At 42.1% G+C, this 19,381-nt stretch overlaps 2 long non-coding RNA genes across 2 annotated transcripts in view; both read left to right on the top strand.

Annotated features, from left to right (window-relative positions):
- Positions 1 to 7,158, top strand: part of LOC121669051 — a 146,630-nt gene extending 139,472 nt beyond the window's left edge. Inside the window, exon 3 of the long non-coding RNA XR_006017592.1 lies at positions 2,682 to 7,158. This is a non-coding gene — a long non-coding RNA (uncharacterized LOC121669051). The remainder of the gene's footprint in view (positions 1 to 2,681) is intronic.
- A 3,952-nt stretch (positions 7,159 to 11,110) lies between these two features.
- Positions 11,111 to 19,381, top strand: part of LOC121669180 — a 63,278-nt gene continuing 55,007 nt past the window's right edge. Inside the window, exon 1 of the long non-coding RNA XR_006017636.1 lies at positions 11,111 to 11,361. This is a non-coding gene — a long non-coding RNA (uncharacterized LOC121669180). The remainder of the gene's footprint in view (positions 11,362 to 19,381) is intronic.

A 19,381-nucleotide genomic window follows, 5' to 3' on the forward strand; every position in this document is an offset into this window, starting at 1 on the left:
GTGGGCACCAGGAGGAATTTCCATGGACACTCATCCGTAAAAGGTGCAACTTCAATGAGTTGCCATAGTTTGAAAAGCCTTGTTCATGTTCTTGAGATAGATTGACAAGTGGTCTAGCTTGAGAAAAACATTACAGTCAGTGTAAGGCAAAACCAAAATAGAGAGTATCCTCTCTTTTTTTCTTTGCCCTATTGCCTCCCTCCTTTCCCTTACTGTTTAGATGTTGTTCAGCCCCTTTTCCTTTTCCAAAGCCTCTGCTGCATTTAGAACAAGTAGTTTGTCCTTTATATTATCAGTTGGCACTTGTAGCATCACCTTCAGCCATGTAAGCCAGTTACCTTTATTAATCTTTCCAGGCTCTCAAACTTGCAAAAGTGGCCAGATAGTGTTTCTGGAAGTCCATCATCCCCACCCTTCACATGTTCGTGAAAGTTAACATTATTGCATTCTGTAACTTTTTCAGGTTTGCTCTTCAACTTACACATTTTTCAGTGCATGTTGGGAATTTCTTTCCTATTTAGCAGGATTTCCAGCAGTAATATACCCAAAAAAGGGTACAAATCCAGAGTTTGTAAGTCTTAAATCTCGCAGATTCCTCTACTGCCTCACATCATTTGTGTTATTAATAAATAACTGCCCAGTTTTGTAGGAGGGTGGTACAGTTTATCTGAAGATTTTAATCTGCCTTCCAACACCAATTAGCACTAAGCCACTATGAAATGAAAGTGGCCACGCCAGTTATCAGTACAAAAGTGATGGAGGAGCAAAAAAGGCAGAAGAGGAGGTGGATTTACAGGTGGCCCTGGCAAACACTGCACAGCTTCTTCCAGCCCTGCTGGAGAGAATCACCTGTTCCTCCCCGTGACAGAGGAAAGGTGGGTGCTGCTGGAGCTTGGCTCTCTGGGGTTTGCTGCTGCAGTGGAGCTGCTCCTGGGGGTTTTTGTTAGACAAAAACAGGTCTCCAAGCCTAGAAACACAAGCAGGGCTTAAGTCACTTTGTTAACAAAAAACTGTGATGATTCAAAGCACAGTCTAGGTGCATCTGGGAGTCAACCTGTCTAAGAGTGCTTCATATAAAGAGACACAAAGGTGAAATGCTGCAGACATGCTCTTTAGAACAACATCTCACTTGTAACAGTAAGTGTTCAGTTTGGAATCTTGATCACTGGCAGCTCAGGAAGACATATCTTCAAAGGTGCAAAGCAAAGAGACCAGAATTCACAGATGAAGTGCTCTCTAAGAATTTCACTTGAGTTCAACTCATCACTCAAAGTGAATTTGAACAAATGCCTCTCTTAGAGGAAAAAAGAAAGTAGTCTTTAGCTGAAATTATGTGTGGAAGTGAACACAAGCAAGAATGCAGCTGCTGAGGAAAACAATTTCTTGTTTCTCTCTTACCTAGCAAGGGGATTCTTGCTGAGGTGAACAACTAACCAACAGGAGATCTGATCAGTAAAGCTTTCACCTACCAGGAAAGTAGAAGACTAAACACAAACTGTTTATTGTGTGATTATAAAAGGAAATGGGTGTTGAACTTGTCATTAAGAACTGCTTGGAGAACAGAGCCCCATTGTGCTAGAGCACTGTACAAACAAATACTGCAGGAGACAGTGCCTTCTTTGAAATGTTTATCCTCTCATAGGGAGCCAAGAGGATGGAAATATGTTTTGAGAGGTTAGTCTTCAAAAACCTAACATGCAGGCCATGTAATGAAACACCCACTGGGTTATTCACTGATTGTTAGTCATTCACAGTTGACTCTCAATGACAAACAAACTTATTTTCATCGTATCCCTTCATTTGTATTCATGGATGTTGGGCTTCTGTGAGAGGGAGATAACTGTGAAAGGCGCGCTGTGCTGCCGGCCATCCTGCTCATCCCGGTGGGATGCAGCCAGGAACCTCCCAGCCCCACAGCCAGCGAGCAACCTTGGCAGCACAGCCTGCCCCTCTCTGCGTTCACATTGTCACCAGGGCACCAGTTACTCCTAACATACAGGAGAGAAGTTAATGTTTCAGTTCAAGCCTAAAAATGTTTTGCTGTGTTGTGGTAGTGTGATGACAGTAGGAAGAAACCCAGTTTTTCATTCTGTAGAAATCAAATTGAAAGAAAATGTCATCAATGTGGAGGTCTTCAGTATAATTTTTCTGATCCTTACCTGAGGTTGTGAATTACATGAATGTAAAATGAGTGTAAAATAAAATAGAAAATAGAGAAATATCTGCTGCAAAAATGGAGAGGATAGAGGAAGGCAAGGGAGTAGGTAAAAAAAGAATAATAAGCATTACTACCCAGAGAAAGCTTTGGTTTTGAGACAGGGCGTTGGGCTATGGATGACTTGACCTTAGTCAAAAGAAAATGAAATACAGTAATATCTGGCCATGAATTATGCTTATGTCTACATTTACTCCAGCTAAAAATAAGAAATTGGTATAGCTGAGGACTCAAGTCTCTAATGGTGTTTACCAAGGAGGATGGGTTACAGATTGAGAGGAAAACATGTTTTGATGTTTCTAGCTGTTCATATTGCATCCCAAGATTTGGAACAAAATTTGGCAGCCCAGGAACCAATGAATTAGTTTCTTCTGTTAAAGTAGTTCAAGTCACACAACACATGTCTTTAGAGCCAAAGTACATCTGGAATTGCATCTTTATTTTGAATCTTTACATTTCTTTTTAGGTTCATCTTTCCATCAGTCTTCTCCCTGAAGTCAGTGGAAGTGGTGACTGCACACAGCCTTCAGGATGGGCCTCAAAGGAGTCCTCGTATTTTACCTGTCAGAAGTTCATGGCATAACTTTGCATTTAGGCCAGGGGCTTTTTTCCAGAATTTCTTTGGAGGACTGGAATTTCTGAGACTCAAGCAGACCTGAAGAAACATAATCAAGAACAGAAGACCAAACAGTTTGAAAAATGATGCTTTAGTGCATTATGTTGCATATTTTTATGAGGTTATATAAAGTATTGTGATCTTCATCCAGCCTTGGGTCCCTGAGTGTGCCAACAGATGAGAAAATATTGTATTAATGTTGTCAGTGGTATGGCTGTCTCAGTGATGAAGTGGATTTCCCTAGACTTTGTACCAGGGGGTTTGGCCAAATAAAGTGCTAGGGACAGGCCTAAAAGCCTTTTTGTTACTTCTGGATGTAAAGAAGAAAGAGTTAAGGTACAAGGAAAGCCTTAGCTGAAGAACGTGTGTAAGTACATCTAAATTTTTGTATAAGATGCTGAGATCATGAGTTAAGTTTTACACAGTTTAATGCACCAAAATTCTTGTATATCTTTATCAATTTAGAAGAAGCCTGTTCCCCAAAGCAGTATTTGATGCAGGCAAATGTTTCTATGTGCTTCCATGAATGTGGGCCAGCAAATCTGTGCCTCTCTGCTGCCACCGGTACAAGTGACCTTGAGTTTCTCTTCGGTGTGTTCTGGCTGCTCACGGTGGGGCAGGTAAAGGCTGTGCTGTGTCTGAGAGCAGGGAATTCCTGCTGAGTGGGATGTGACCTGACCCTCCACTTATCCTCACCAGGTTTGTGTATGGCTCCCTTTCTTCTCACAGGACTGTTTCTAATTGACACGTGGTCACTCGAGTGACCTCCCAGCACCATTAAGATTTGTAAAATGTCATAGAGTTAATGAATTCTCACAAAACCTGATGCCTCCACTTGTGAACAAGACATTCCTGTCTGCCTTCATGCTGCTGGAAAGAGGCAAAAGCTGTTGCAGATGATGTGGGGAGAAAGGGCACCTCTTGAGCACTGGTAACATCCGCCGTGTCCCCATCTTTCTGGCTCTGCTGAGTGGTTTCACAGTGAGACTGAGTAATTCTCTTGACAGAGTTATTTATATACTCTGTGACTCAGCTGTCTTCTGAGGGATGGCAGCTTGCCTGCCTGAGAAACAAACTTTGTGCTGCCACTTGTGTTGTTTTTTCTGTAAAATATTCATTCCATGATGTTAGATCAGTGACAGAAGTGCTATAAGCACCAAAAAAGTGTTGGAAAAAAAAAGGATGTGTAAATTGTTTTATATTAATCATAAACTGAAAAGATGGACAAAAGTGATTTGCTGTTTTTGTTTTCCTACCTTGTACTAATAACAAAAGACCTTCTGCTGCAGGAGGATTAAAAAATAGGGAGTCAGTGTTTGCTCTCGAGCCTGAACTTCATTTTACATCTGCAGAGTTTCTGTCTTGGTACAGTAATTCAGTGGGTTCTGTGAAATAGTTCCTACTTTATAATAACAATGAAAAATCAGAATCAGTGCTTCCTTTGTTGCCATGCATTATGAAATTATTTTCTTTTGTGTGAGGCACAGGTAGAGCATCATGAGATGTTCCTTGGATTTTTGCATGGGCTGCTAGCTTGAGTGGGCAAAACTTAAGCTGGGAAGAATATTCCTTTTTTTCTTGGGAACACTCAGTCTTTGTGTTACACCACTTCACCCTGGGTTTTGTGATGTCATTTTGCTGTGTGTTTTCATTCATTTCTATGTAGCAAGGTTGGTTTTGTATTTTGGGGCTTTTTTTGGGGGGAGGGGGGGGGCAGTATTCCTCCCCATATCCTGTGGTCTTTTTTTATTCTGTAACAGTAATTGTTTTGCATTTCCTTGAGGCAATGAGCCATTCCACTGGTGGGAGATAATATTTTTTTCTTTGCAGTGAGTTATGTGTATGAAAAGGCAGAGTATGTGGAATGGGTTTTAACCTTCATTGCTGTTGGTTTTCACCTTTTCCGATCTTCTTTTCACACTGTCTTTTTTAACCTAATTTCTAGTGGTTTTGTGCTGTTGCCTTTGTTTTTGCTGCAAGATAACTGAAGCTTAGCTTTGTCAGATGTTTGCATGCCTATTGCTTTAATCCAAGTAAATTCATCTTTATGAATTCAAAATCATCTTTATTCATATTGTCCTTGTTGTTAATTTAAAATAGAAATCCCTTACCAGCGTAGCAGTGCATTCAAATAAGAATTTAGAATACTTACAGCCTGATTATTTTGGTGTTATAGTGGGCTCATATACCAATGCCTGGAGCCTCTTGGCTATAATACCTGTTACTGGGAGGGAAAACTGTAGTAAGTGCTGAGGATATGTTCACCTTTGGCTGCAGCTAAACATGCCAATCTATTTGGTCTTCAGCTCAAATTTTTTTTTTCAAGTAGATGCCTTGGTGAGAAGGAGCTAATTGCAGGCCAGGGGTGCTCTTTTAGCTTGCTTCAAGCTTCTGCCTAGCACGAGTCTGTTGCAGGTTCTTTGTGCTGGCTGGATCCAAATAGTCACACATGTACTGCAAGTAGAATGTGTTGGAGTGGAAATCCCATGCAGAGGGGGATGGATACTGGTCGCTCACATGTGAGTGATGACCTTATGTCCTAGAAGGGGGACTCTCTTAACCTTTATTTTACCTTAGAATTGGGTAAATACTGCTACTTGTAATCACGTTTCCTCTACTGCACAGGAAATGCTGAGAAACATGAGAAACATGCTTCTCTCTTTTCTGGATCTGGTGTACTGATTGTGCCTCATGTCCTTGAGAAGGACATTTGCTTCTCATGAGGACAGTGTAGGTGGCTGTGGGTGCAAACAATACCTAAAGCCAAGAAGATCAGAAGGGACATTTCACTTGGGCTAGATTAAAGTAGAAAAGTCAGGCTAATTCTAATGTTTCACAGGTGGAAAAACACAAAATATTTGACAAGCTGAAAGCTCAATGTGATTTCAGTTACACAGACACTAATGTCAAATAAGCAATTATACAGAAGTCAGATTTCTCCTGTAAATTTGTAGCACAGTAAAACATTATGCATAATTGCGTTACATATCGTTTTAAGGACGAAACTCATATTCCAGGCTCCATTAGCTTTCAGAGTCTTTGTAATATATCTGTTGAACACATCCTAAAAAGTTAGAGACAAGATTATCATTGATTTTTATTCACAGCAAGACATTTAGTGGAGAATTGATGCTGCAGTTTCAGTTCTATTTCTTTAAATACCTGTTGTCTTAAATTTTGATATCTCTATCCTCAAGATCCTCACTTTACACCAGTCATGATTCTGGGTATAGGTTTTGACCCAGTTAACAGTGACTCAGCCATTGCTGCTCCTGGGTTCCAGCTCTGCCCTGTTGCCAGAGGTTACAGCCTCTGCAGCAGAGATGCTGGAGGCAAATCTCTGAATCTGTCTTGCCCTTACAATTCACAGTCTGACATTTTAATGTGAATGGCAGTTTAAATAGCCTAGGCCATGAGCTGGAGTGACTGAGGAAAGGGCCCTTGGGATAGTGATATAAATGTGAAAGTAGCTTAAAATCAATTTAGTCATCTGGAATCTCATTATCCCTTTTCTCCTGGCAGCTTTGGACCAAACACTGAGCTTGTTCTATCCTTATCTGCACTAAATGTCCACTGTTTCTACACACATAATGATTATTATCTACAGCCAGAAAGTTGCCTTGGAGATGTATCTATCTCAGAGGTGTTGTGAAGGAGATGACTCTTGGAAAAGACTCTAAAGATCAGCTGATCATCTGATACCAGATTACACATAAGGTTATTATTCTTCTCTGTCATGAGGTGTGTGGTCTCAGCTGTCTTAGGCCTAAAGCTGGAAAGTTTTTTGTACTGTTTGGAGATGGGGGTGGTGGCTCTGTTTCCTGGTATTCGTTGTCCTTAATGTAATGGTGTTTCCATCAGATGTGTAAATTCTAAAGTAGGAAGAGTCTTATTTCTAGATAGTGTTAAATGCACACAATGCTGCTCTGAATCAATAGGATTAATCAATTCTTTCTGTCTGTTATGTTTTCTAATTTCTGTTCTGAATTGTTTTGTTTTGTTAACACACTGTGTCAATTTAGGTTTGTGCTTTTGGGTTAGAAATGGGGCTCCCTCTGTTCCCATCAGCTCTTCAGCTTTTGGAAACTGAAAGCCTTTGATATTGCTCTCTTTTCAAGCCTATTCTGTAATAAGAATAATACAATATAAATTGTTAGCAAAAATAACCTTCTGAAATGTGGTTCAGAAGCAGAAATTCAGTTCTGAAAGTTGAAGTGCTGATAGGAAAACCAGTAGATTCAGAGCAGAAAAGTTACTAATCCTATTTCAATGCAGAATTATGGTTTAATGAGAGACATTGCACAAACGTTGGATAATACAAAAGAAATAAATATAAAAGAAAGAGAAGACTAGTATTCCTACTTACCTTTATAGAGATGTATACCTGCCTTTCAAACAAGGTCATGGCCAGCCTGTGGAAGCTGTAACACAGCTGGAATAGCAGCACAGAAATTGCCTGATACCCGTGGATTGATGTCTTTAGTGCCGCGAAGCCTTGCCCTGCCTCCGTTCCGGTCCAGCGTGGCAGGTGATGGTGGGAGATACATGGTAACATAATGTTTTCTAGTGCTTTATCATATTCATAATCTCTGTATTGTTGTAGTACCGATTTTGTTGATCCGTGCTGTGAGTACTGACCTGGTATTTTGCCTTCTTTGTCTCAATCACACTGTAAATAGAGGAACCACAGTAATTTTCAGGAATGGATATGACTCGATAGCAGCAAAAGCATGTTCTTCATTTGCTCTGTGATGAAATCTGTATATGAATCCCTCTGTAACAGGCTACTGACCCTTATAAAATGCCTTTGTACAAGTATATTCATTATCAGCCACTGTCAAAGAAACAAATTCTTTCTTTCCTCTTGAGGTGAAGTGCTCTGAATGACAAGCATAAGAGAAATGATACAGTAATTTGCTGATTTAAGGTGTGGGAAGTTGATTCACAGTTTACAGAAACAGCAGTGATGTCAGTCTACCAATAAAGGATTTTTAGACTTCAGATAAAGGCATGCTTTTGACTGTATTTTGGACTAGACTTTATTAAATAAAGATACAAAAAGAACACCTAGTTTGTGTTGTTGAAAGTCAGTGTTTGCATATACAGCTGTAATATTTGAAATGCCTCTTTATTCTAAAGATAGACAAATTTACAGATCCTGCTGGTGACCACTATCCTGTGATGGTAACAACTGCTGGCAATATTACACCAAGCTACTGAATGCTTCCCCTCTACTTGCATTGTTTTCTGCAAAATTATCACATGTATTCTGCAAAGGCCAGGTTGACTCATATAATTCATCTCTTTTGACTCCTTTATTAGTATTTTTGCCCTTTCAGACATGTTGAACAGCCCTGTTGACAGCATTTGGAATTCTCCTGGAAGCTCATTCTCGAAGTGTAATTCTTGTAGGAGTTGTGTTTGTAGGGCTACCCTAAGACTGGGAGATTTTGGGTTGCATCCTTCAACCTCCTGTTCTGGACAGGGTACAAAGGAATGAGACAATGGATCTGGAGGGAAAAGGAGACTGAGAAGAAACAAATACTCTTTCCTGTGTGGCAGCTCTCTGACTTTGCTGCTGGGCTCACGGGAAGACGTGAGGAGTGTGTGGTTTCTGCAGTCACAAAGCCCAGCTTTTGGAAATGTCAGGCGCTCGCCCCTGGCTCCCGCTGAGCAGCGACCATGGCAGGCAGCCCCTGGAATCGGCTTCCCTTTGAGTCCCCAGCTGAACCAGACACTGTGAGCCTCCCTCCCAGGCACAGCACTGAATGCATGCAAGTGGAGGTGTGTGTTTCTTGAAGAGGTGAAGACTTGATAGAAAAGGTTTGCTCTGTTTCAGATAGTGCAGAGATAGCAGTTCACTCGCATCTTAAACTGCCCTTAAGGAAAGGTATAAGTCAATATTATTTCAGGCAGGACAAAAGGTAGAGTGTGTTCATAGAATAATAATGGTAGAAGCACAGACAGGCTGCCTTATTGCCTGAGATGACTTTGTTGCAGCAAGGCAGGATTAGCATTCAATCAAATCATTAACTTCTTGTTTTTGAAGGTGGTCTCTGTGCCCGTGTGCTCTTGTGTGGGTACCTCCCTCACCTGCCCAGTCCCACAGCTGGTGGCCACGCTGGCTAGTCGAGCTGTGCAGGTCCTGTGTCCCTGACAGGAGCTGGGGCTGAGCTGCCGAGCCCTTGCTGAGTATCCGAATGCTGGGGAGGCTCTGCTGCGGGGTGGCCTGGCTGCAGCTACCCCTTGTTACAGACAAGCTCTGCACAGGTTTGTTACCACAGCCTGGAACAGGAGTTAAATGCACTGCTTACTGTGTGGCAACGAGGTAAAAGACTGAAAGATTCTCAAACTTGCCATAAATTGTGTCTCAAAGTCCTGCCTCTTGAATTTTACATTCAAGAGCTGTAAAGTAAAGACAGAAGGAGAAATTTCAGTATGGATAGCTCTGCTAATTGAACTAATAACACCTTCTAGGGAAGATGACAGATAAAAGCACAACAGGATTGGATTTCTGCTGGCTCCTAGAACAAAATTCAAAGAGCAGATTTTTTTTCTGGGAAGTATATTCATTCCTGTCTTTGTGTTTTCCCATTCTTTGTTCGGTACTTAAAATAGTAATGCCAGGAGATGTAGGAAAAAGTGAGATTGTGATAGAAATCCTGGACTGCTTTTCAGAGAGTGCTAATCAGCAATCAGGTTTCAAGCAGATCAGTCAGTAGTTTCAAATATTTCCAACATGAGGTATGTGTGTGTGTTCCTAAATGTTTGGTGGTCGCATGAAGGAAGATCTTGACAGTTTCTCCAGATAAATAGAGAAAGTAAAAATATAAATCCTGTAAACCAGAAGTGGTTTAGCCATTGGAGCTATCACAACTGCCTTGATGGTGATGGGTGGAGACTCCCCCAGGGCAGGAGTGGGAATGGAGCTGCAGGAAGGGTGAGCAAACTCCCCAGCAGGTGCATCTTGGCATTTTCCTGTGAGGGCAGAGCCCTGATTGTTTCTGTGATGGGACACTTTACATGATGATCTGCATGCACAGAGCTGCCTCTGAGCTGTCTCTCTGCCTGCCTGCCATCATTCCAGATTAATTGCTGCTCTTTCCTAAATGCTCTGGCTTGGTGTACTGAGCCAGCGCTGGCATTACAGGAAAAGCAAGGGGCTGGTGGGTTTCTTATCACTGCGTTGGTCCCTTACAGCATGAGAGGTGCTCTTGCTCCTCCCTTTTGAATTTTCCAAGGACAAGCATTTGTGGTGTCAGGGCTGCTTTATGGGTCTCCGTGGTCTGGCCAGAGAGACCTCCTCGGATGGCAGGAGCGCTGGCCTCGGAGCAGGCACGGCCGCAGTGCTGCAGGACAAACTCCAGGAGCAGGCACACACGCAGGGCATGAGCTCTGGGCACAGCTGGCAGTGGGAGAAGGGAAGTGGGATTGCTGCAGGCAGACAAGATCTGGAGGGTCCCAAAGACACGTGAGTGGGGAAGTCACAGTTTTTTGTGTTGAAAGCAAGGCAGGAAGGAAGGGCAACTTTGCAAGGACACGGTGGTGGGAAGCGAGGCAGGATTTGTTTTCAAATCAGAAGATTTGTGTTTTGTATTCAGAGAGCTGTGTTGTTCCTGTTTAGGATTTTGTGTTCTATTTAAATAGCTTTGGGGACTGAAGCCTTTGTCTGCTCGTGGCATGGTCTCCCTGAAGGCTGCTCCCCGCCGTGGGTGCCCTCCGGCTGGCTCCAAGGCTGCCTGCCAGGCTGCCGTGTCCTCTCCCTGGCTTCCCAGCTCCTCACCTGCATCCCCAGTGGAGTTTGTTCCTAATCTGGCACCAGCAAAACCATTACTAGAGCTTGCCATGCCCCTTACACTCAGTCCTTACCATTATGAGATGAGGATCTATGGATGCACCCAGGCTGCTGCAATTTCCCAAGTGATCAGTGGGTCCTGGTCTTTTCTTCAGGAAACCCAAGCAATTTCCTGCCTGGGTTTATTACTGTCAGTGCCCAGCATTTCTAGGGAAACCATCAGTTATTTGAATGTCCTAAGAAATAATTTTAGCCCTGAAATGTTTTTATTTATGTTCATTTTCTTTGACTTAGCTGGACCAGATAATGTGCACATCTAACTGTTTCCTTCTTAGAGCTAAATGGGGAGTTGCTAGAGATTGAGAGAGAATAAATATTCATGTAACTCTTAACTAAAGATTTCAGTAGTTATTGCAACCAAAAATATGCTTTTCTTATATCTTATGTAACTTCTTACGCATTTCTTTTGTTACTGTGACAGGATTCACAAATTCGTGTTACTCCACAAACCATGTACATCAACGGACTGCTTCCTGGTGGGTGCTTCCCTGCCCCTGGTTGGTCCTGTCACTGCACACAGCTGCCTGTGAGGATGCTGTGACACCAGAACTGACCTCAGGCCCTGCTCTTCCAGGCCTGCTCAGTCCTGCAGAGCAGGAGTGGTATTGGGTTTGGAGGCAGCTGAGACACAGACTGCGTTTGGAGCATTGGAAGAGGCCGTGTCAGTGCTGGGTGGTAAGTGTCCTGAGAAATCAGGTGTTTCAAAGCAGCTTTGGGTCCTCTTTCTGTCCTCGGCTCTTCAAGTTCTTGTTGTGACTTACTGAGGTCTATTATTCGTGCACTTCACAGGGTTGCTATGGAATTTATTAGGCTGAGTTGTGAATGCAGGGAGCAGTTGCTTTCAAAAGAGAAAGAAATATGGTTTGCAGGGCTGCCTATAGATTTAAGATATGCAAATTCTGTTTCTTGGAACCTTTAAAAAAATGATTTTTTTGCCCACATTTCCTCTCTGTACTTTGAGTTTGGAGAATTTTGCTTTCTAATTATTTCTTTTGGGGAGGGTTATGTGAAAATAACAAGAAGAGAGAAACTCATGTCTGACAACTCTCCCAGATTCCTCTTCAGTGCATGCAAGAGGCACCTCCTAAAAGCAGCAGCATCCTCCACATGTGTAAATTAACTTTTCAGTAACGCAGGAAGACTTTGAATTGTTTTGGGGAGGGATTTATTCAAATATACAAAAACAAGTAGTAGTTTGCTCTTTGAGGTATATTACGGTGAGCAGAAGGGACAGCAGAAGCTTACCTGGAGCAGGATCCATGAACCTTGCAGGGATTTTAGGCAGGTCAGATTTCAGAGAACCAGACAGAGCAGCAAGGTCATGTTTGGGGCTTACACGTGGACATCTTGGTTCCCGTCTTTGAAACTGGGAATGTAGGAAGCTGCTGCCAGAATCTGGGAAGTCCTGGATCAGGAAAGTGCCTAGCAGGGAGCAAGACACCTGTGAAGGTGGGAGGTGGAGGAAGTGCTCACTGGGAAATAAGGTCAGGCTTGGTTTTTTACATAACAACCCAGCAACACAAGTTCATGGTTTCTGATTGTAGAAGATCTCTTTACTAATTTGATCTGTGTGATGGGACAAGAAATAAGCCAGGGCTGGGGTAGTTTTAGGTTTAGTTTTACCAAGGAAGACTTAGTTACAGAACTGGAAAGACTGGAAAAGGAAAATGGGTGGAAAAGCAATATTTCTAGATTGCTTAGCTAAAGCATAGTCTTAGTGCAGTTGGGTAACAGTTACAGATGGAATTTGATACATGAAAAGAAACACAGTTCTGGATGATGACCAAGCAATGTTCTTCAGAGTCTCATAAAAGCAAAGTAAAAATAGGATTGTTAGAAGAGAACTTGATCTCAAAAATATTGGAAAGTATTTTTCTACAGAACACCTTAAGGAAAGTGAAAAAGGAAGCTACCCAGGGACTAGCTGCGTTGAGGTCTTTCTGCAAACAGATAGTAAAGTTATCACTTCTTAACTAGAGGAACTTTGTAAATTCCTTGGGGATAGTTTTCACCTGTATCCGAAGGAGGAAGCCAAGTCCAAGACACTGAAATATCATAATGCAAAAAGGCAAGCTGAAAGATAGCGACAGATAAACCAGAAATCCAATAGATCCTCATACTGTGTCTTGATGAATTCTAAATGTGAAAGATTAATCTTTTAATGTGCCCCTGGGTACATTCAGCCATCCCTGGATCTGCTTACCAAGGCTGCGACATTTTCCAAATGACCTCTCTACTTCTTGTAATCTTAAATCCTGTTCAAAAGCATGTTATTGTTATGTCTAAATAGTAAATTTTAAGCAAGGTAATGGATTACCTTTTGAAGAGCTGCATGATCACTCTCATTTTATCTGTGCTAGTTAAACCTTGATTTTTACCTTGGCTGGATTAGTTTCAAACTGACAAAACAGCTCTTGCTTGAGCTGGAGGAGGATCTCAGTCCTGCAAGCAATGCAAAGTCACAGCCAGCTGGAAGATGTCTCAGCTTCAGTGTCAGTGTTGCAGGTGCTTTATATTCCTTTATTTCACACTTCTTTCCAAGTCAACCCAAAAGCTTACACCTTCACAAAGTAATGCTGTAATGAGGTATTTCTGGTTGTGAGCATTATAAATGTGTCAGCTTTCCAGCCTGGGCAGTAGCTGTAACTCTCTTTTGTAAATGTGGGCATGGAAGCACGAGGGGACACAAGGGCTGCCTGGTGCCCACATTGTCATCAGCAGTGCGAGCAAGAACAGGGCCCAGCACTCCTGGTCCGGGGTCTGGTGTGAGCTCCTGGAGCCACTCACGGAGGGGCAATTAGTGGTGGATTCATTTGGAAAACCCAGCCAAGAAGCAAAATTAAAACAAAATTATGCTATTTCCTGGCAACTAGCAAAGCTAAATTAAGCCGGCCAATTCCTGATAAAATCACAGCAGGGAAAGCAGAACAAGCAAACCAGAACTCTGTTTTGCAGTTAGATCCTGTGCTATTTTTAAGTCATCCTGACAGCTTGTTAAATGCCAGTCTGGAGAGCAGCTCGAAGTACTGACTCTCACTTCAGACATGTTCCACGGGGGGCTGTGCCCGTGGAAGATGACTTGCAGCAGAGTGCCCTTTCCATATGGGAGTCAGACCCTGCAGCAGCCCGGGACTCAGGCTCTGTGTGTGTCTTTAAACCTTTGCTGTTAGTTCTCCATATGGTCTCACCACTGTTACACGCTCAGATTGTGCTGCATAATTTTCAGTGACACATTTTGATGTTTCCAGACCTGTGTGCTCTCTGTAGAACACACTTTGCAGTAAATACAAGTTACACAGGCACCCTGAGAGGTCTTGGCTGGCCCTCTAAGGGACTGTTGGGCATCCTCGTGGCCAACCATTGCCAGTGCTCCAGTTGAAGTGGTAAGAGAATGAATTTTCTGAATATCCAAATATATTTACAATTCTGGGAAAAGGAAAAAAAAAAAGGTTGAAGCAGTTGTCCTAACTTCTTGGGAGGGATGTGGTATTCACACCTCCTAAGCTGCTATCACACTTAGGTGCTTGTGTTAGGAGGAGGAGTTACCAGTCTCTGCCAGTGGAAGATAGCACAGCCTGTCTCTTCTCTCCATCCATGGGTGCATTGCACTGTCTGTAAAACTTTTTGTGACAGACTTTGAATAAGCTGGAAATGTCAATGGCAGAGCTGGATTGAGAATGCAGAAGACCATTTACAAAGGATCATAGGAAAGGAGTGTTTCCATTTTCCTCTGTGAGGCTTTGTGGTGTTGCTGCCTCTCATTTTCTATTAGTGATGTGTTCTGCAGAGTGAAGCAAAGCTTTCTTGTACTTAATTCAGAGTAGCATCCCTGATGCCTTGTAAATCTGGTAAGAATTGAGCACAGGAGCACAGACTCCCAAGCATGATAATTCTGCAGATTTCTTTTTCATATTGAAAATTTTTTAGTATCAGAAGTTACATTTGGATAACAGAATCCTATCACCATATTTTAATATGGGGTAAGTGAAACCACATAGTAACTAATTTCTTTTTGAATACAGAATTCTTTTGTTAAATCTAAATCTCTTCCTAGTCCTACTTTAGGCAGTATTTTAAGGGCTGGAGTTTGGTTTAGTCCCATGGGAGTTCCATTACAGACCTCTGAGCATTTCCCTCGATTGCTAAAGTTGATGTCTATTTATGGTGCCATTTATTAGCATCCAAGTACATGTTGTTATTGTGTTGTTTTTAACATCCTGAAGTTGTACAGCTGAAGGTTTCATTTAACACACTTGAGTGCACAGTAGGCAGTACAGGATAGGATAATGGAACTCCATCTTTCTAGTTTTATGGGCCTAATCATCTTTATCTCTTTATTAGTTTACCAAAACCTTCCTTCCCTCCCAGCCTAATGCACAGAATGAGTTACCTTTACTTTAGTGTCAGTGAGTGTGAGGTGTTTGGGTTTTTTTTAATGAAATCTTTGTATTTTGGGAAGTTCATTTTCCTTATCAAATCCCATCATTTATGACTCACTAACTCCTGATGACAATGTGTTGAAGTGGATCCTTTCCCATTACGAGGTACCTACATGCTTAACCAAAACTCAGACCTGAATCAGATTTTATCTTCTTTGCTATAGCTCTTAACTTCTGTTCCATACCCCCAGACTGCTTTCAATTTCCACTTAGAGCATCTTATATCCTTGCTGTTACATCCTATATCCCTTGCATAGGTATAACCACTGAGAAGGGGTTGGCATCAAAGAAATAAAACAATTTCATACATTCCTACATTGAAAGGCAGTTTATCTACATGTCAGATTAAAGTTTCTTTCTCCAAAATGCATTACCCCAGGGTAGGAGGGTTCAGAGACCCACCAACAGCTGGTACCTTGCTCCCTCTTTAGAGGAAACATCACCTTTTTCCAGTTATATGTTTGCAAGAGGCACTAACATGACATTATTCTACTCCTTTTTGAAATCCTGAAATGTTGTGTTAGAGAGACACTGCTACTGTGTTAGAAATGCATCCAGTAATAATAGCTCAATATTTTTACAGGTGTCTGTGAATAGGTGTCATATTCGTGGCTTCATTATTTTCTTATTTCTTCCATTACAGCTCTGTTGTTTTCTCAGAACAGTTCCAGGGGCTTTAGGAGCTGTGTTTTGAGAAAAAGACTTCACTGAGGTTTTGCAGTGCTGAGCCTAAATTGGTCCTTTCCTGGAGTCACCTATCAGTGTCACAGGAGTGCATTTCTTGGAGCCTCATGTCCTGGCTGACCACTAAAAAGAGCTTCCAAAGTGCACACATTGCCAGGGGAGTTTTCACATTTACCCTTGCACACACATTTGGGAGTAGATTCCCAAGAGGTTGCATCGAGATCTTTTTAAGTACTCAGATATGAGTGTGCTTTGCATAGTAATTATATACAGATGTAATTGCTGAAGTGTTGAAAATATGAATGTCTCAATAGATGATTCAGTTAATTCATGGTAAGTGCAATAGCAGACCCTGCTGTGTTTCAGACCCACCTCCCTGCAAAATGGATTTTTTTATTTAACAAAAAGTCATATTTATGCACAACTCTATTTGTGCTTGTGGAGTAAAAGCAGGAGAAACACTCAAATGGGACAAGTTAACATCTTATTCATTACAGTTACAGTGAACAGCGGGGAAAAGTCGATACAAGCATTGGTATTGTCCAGTGTGACAAATGGTACTGTGAGCTCCTGCAACACACTTGCTGTAAAATGACTTTTTGAAGCAGGTAATAAAAAAAGAATCTGTTCACAGAATTCAGTATTTGTACAGAAGTTCTTTGTTTCTTTTTGAAGGCAAAACTTCCGTTTCACCGAATTTTTTCTGCTGGTGTTTGTGAGGCTGTCAGGACCAAAACAACCCCTAGACAAAAAAAGACTGTCTGGCCCTGAAACTTGATCCCTTGATTCATCTTAAACTGCGATTTCTGTTTTGTTCCCACTGCCTTTATCAATCTCTCTCAGCAGCACTGTGTAAGGTGTTGGGAACCACGGCCACACCAAGACATGGCTCTGAAATGAGCTCTTTGAGTAGCAGAAGAGATTTTGTGCTTCTGGAGAATGACTGGAGACAAACAGAGCCTGGGGCATCCCCTCTCCTTGAGGGGAGGTTTTGCAGACCTGTGGTCTGTGCAGAGTTTTATTTATCTTCCTAGGTAGTATTAAAATACCCCTTAAAAGCAATGCATTTAGTAACTTAGGATTCAGTGGAAAACGCTGAATTATTATGATTTTATAGTATGTTTCTGTTTTCAAATGTAATGTAAATGCCAAGAAATGATATTTTGAGATTGTTCTAAATTCTGAAAATATGAGATTCTACTCCAAAAATGCTTTAAAATACTGAAGACTTTAACCTATGAACTTGCACAACTATTTTGCAAGGCGTTTCTGATTTCTCAGTGTCATCTGTGCAGGCCAGCTTGAGTTGAAAGAGGGAAGGACACCTGGGTAACTGTAAAGGTGTATGTTATACACAGCTGTGTGGGGTAACTGCAGCTACACTGACCATAGTGATGGTGTTTTATAAATCACTTTCCTAACGTCCCAATGTTCCTGGCAGTTTAGTACCAATAGCGAGGGAAAAGATACAAAAGGATGCGCAAAGTTATGTTGGAGTTCTTTTGGTGTGAAAAAATACAGAACTGCAACTGCCATGCTTTCATTCAAGTCTCACCTCTCTTGTGACCTTTTGGTTGAGGGTAGCAAATCTTATGCAAAGCTTTGTATTTTGTTGTGTTTTAGTCACATCCTGTTCCTCTTGGTCAGGTTCAAATGCAGCCTCACAGCTTTAAACTTACCCAAGCAGGTCTTCCAGGTTTGGAGTTTGAATCCCATCAGCTGTGGGACAGGAGTCCTAAAGAAACCCAGAGACCTCACAGGGAGCTCTGGTGGTTCCCCTCCATCCTGAGCCCCCACTTGGAGGCTTTGTGTCCTGGCCGTAGGTCGTGGTGCGTTTCAGAGATGTGGCACAGGGTCCTGGGTAGGAGTGGCCCATCAAGGGCTCTGGGCTCTTAGCTGATGACCAGTTCTGGCCAGACATTGCTGGAAGTTGTTACAGGGCAGGGGGATAAATGGTGCTTCCTTTTGTGCTCAGTTCTCATCACGATGTTTGTATGAAATTTCGCCTTTCTGTGAAGCAGCTGCTCAGCATCATCCGCATGGAAATGAGGGGATCTCCTCACCTGTCTCATTGTGTTAGCTGCAGTTAAATACTTCTTGCAAAGCCCTGGATGAATTTCATGACTAATAGTATATAGTGAAGAAAAAGTCATTAAAACCTTCCCAAAATATAGGAAGTGTCACCTATGTGCACTGTGTTTTTTCCAGCTTGGCCTCTTATGTAAAACAGTGGCAAAATGTCAGCTGGAAGTAAATCTCTGTGCTCAGGCCTGTCACACAAGCAGAGACATCTCAAGCATGAGCGGTTGCTTCAAGCACTGCTTTCATTGGGAGTCTTGAAACTTTCCTTTAAACCTTGGAGTGACTCAGCTGCGCTGTCCCTGTCCAAATCCAAGCTGGCTGGATGCCAGGGAGACCAAACCTTCTCAGTACTGAATTACAATTCTTTTAGCTAAAAAACTGATACTGTTTACATCTATAAGTCATTAGCTTTTATTGAACAGAGGCATCAGAAGAACATGATCAGTTACTGTACCCCGTGGAAAAGATGGGTGTATAATATCCCCGTTCCAGGATTTGATCTTTTTCCTGCAAGCAGAAATAGTCTCAGAAGGGAAACTGTTGCCTTGAGAATTCACAGCAGCCGAGGTTCAAAGAGGTAAAGGCAAGTTTGTTGCAGGACAGATTTTTTCCTTTTCTTTGAAAAACACAGAACTCATTTATTGGTCACACTGTACCAGAGATGTACACAGGGGCAATTGGATATTTGCTTGGCTGCTTTTTTTGTTTCTAGTGGAAATACAAAATGAAAACTATAAACCATTAATCCTCAGTTTAGTTTTGCAAAGTATTGAGCAGCATTTAAAAACAATTAGTTTGCTTCACAGCAGAAGTCGTTAGAGGAGAGGGATTTAGCAGCTGCTTCAGCTCAGGATTTGTACAGGAGAAGGCATATTGGTTATATGGTAGGAGTTACAAAACAGGTAAAATTATTTACTTAGGCCTTCTATTTAAAGCTCAGCTAGAGCGTGGCTCCTCCTCAAAACAAACACAATGTTCTGGGGATAACCAGCCCCTCTTGGTTGCTAGGAGATGCTTGAATCCCAGTTCTGCCAGTGTGCTGCTGGCACCCAAACACCTTAATGCTCCCTCCATTTCTGGAATGCTCCAGTGTGGAACAAAGACAGTGAAATCACTGTTAGGTCAAGGGAGAGAGAAGTAATGTTGCTGAAATTTCCAGGGTTTTTAAAGAATGAGCGAAGTCATTGGCTCTTTCAGCATTTAAAGGTGTGTTTTTTTCAAAGTTATCAACATTTCTTTAATGTTGAGCTTCCAGAGACTTTCTTCCCTTTGGGACATTGATTTGGTCTTCATGCTGAAGAGCCCTTATCAAGCCAGCAGTAGGGTCCTGCTCAGTGGAACTGTGTTCCTGTGGGATCAGGCACGCTCATGGCCTCCCCTGCACATTACAGACTTCCTGCGGGATAAAATGCAGCTTATGATGCCCATGGTTTTGGCCAATGTATCAGAAGAGTCCAAGGCCTTGTTGTGTCCAACAGCTCACCAGTCTC

Source organism: Corvus kubaryi, unplaced genomic scaffold, assembly GCF_017639235.1.
Source record: "Corvus kubaryi isolate FWS band 111438036 unplaced genomic scaffold, C.kubaryi_AGA036_p1.0 37387, whole genome shotgun sequence".
NCBI classification, from domain to species: Eukaryota; Metazoa; Chordata; class Aves; order Passeriformes; family Corvidae; genus Corvus; species Corvus kubaryi.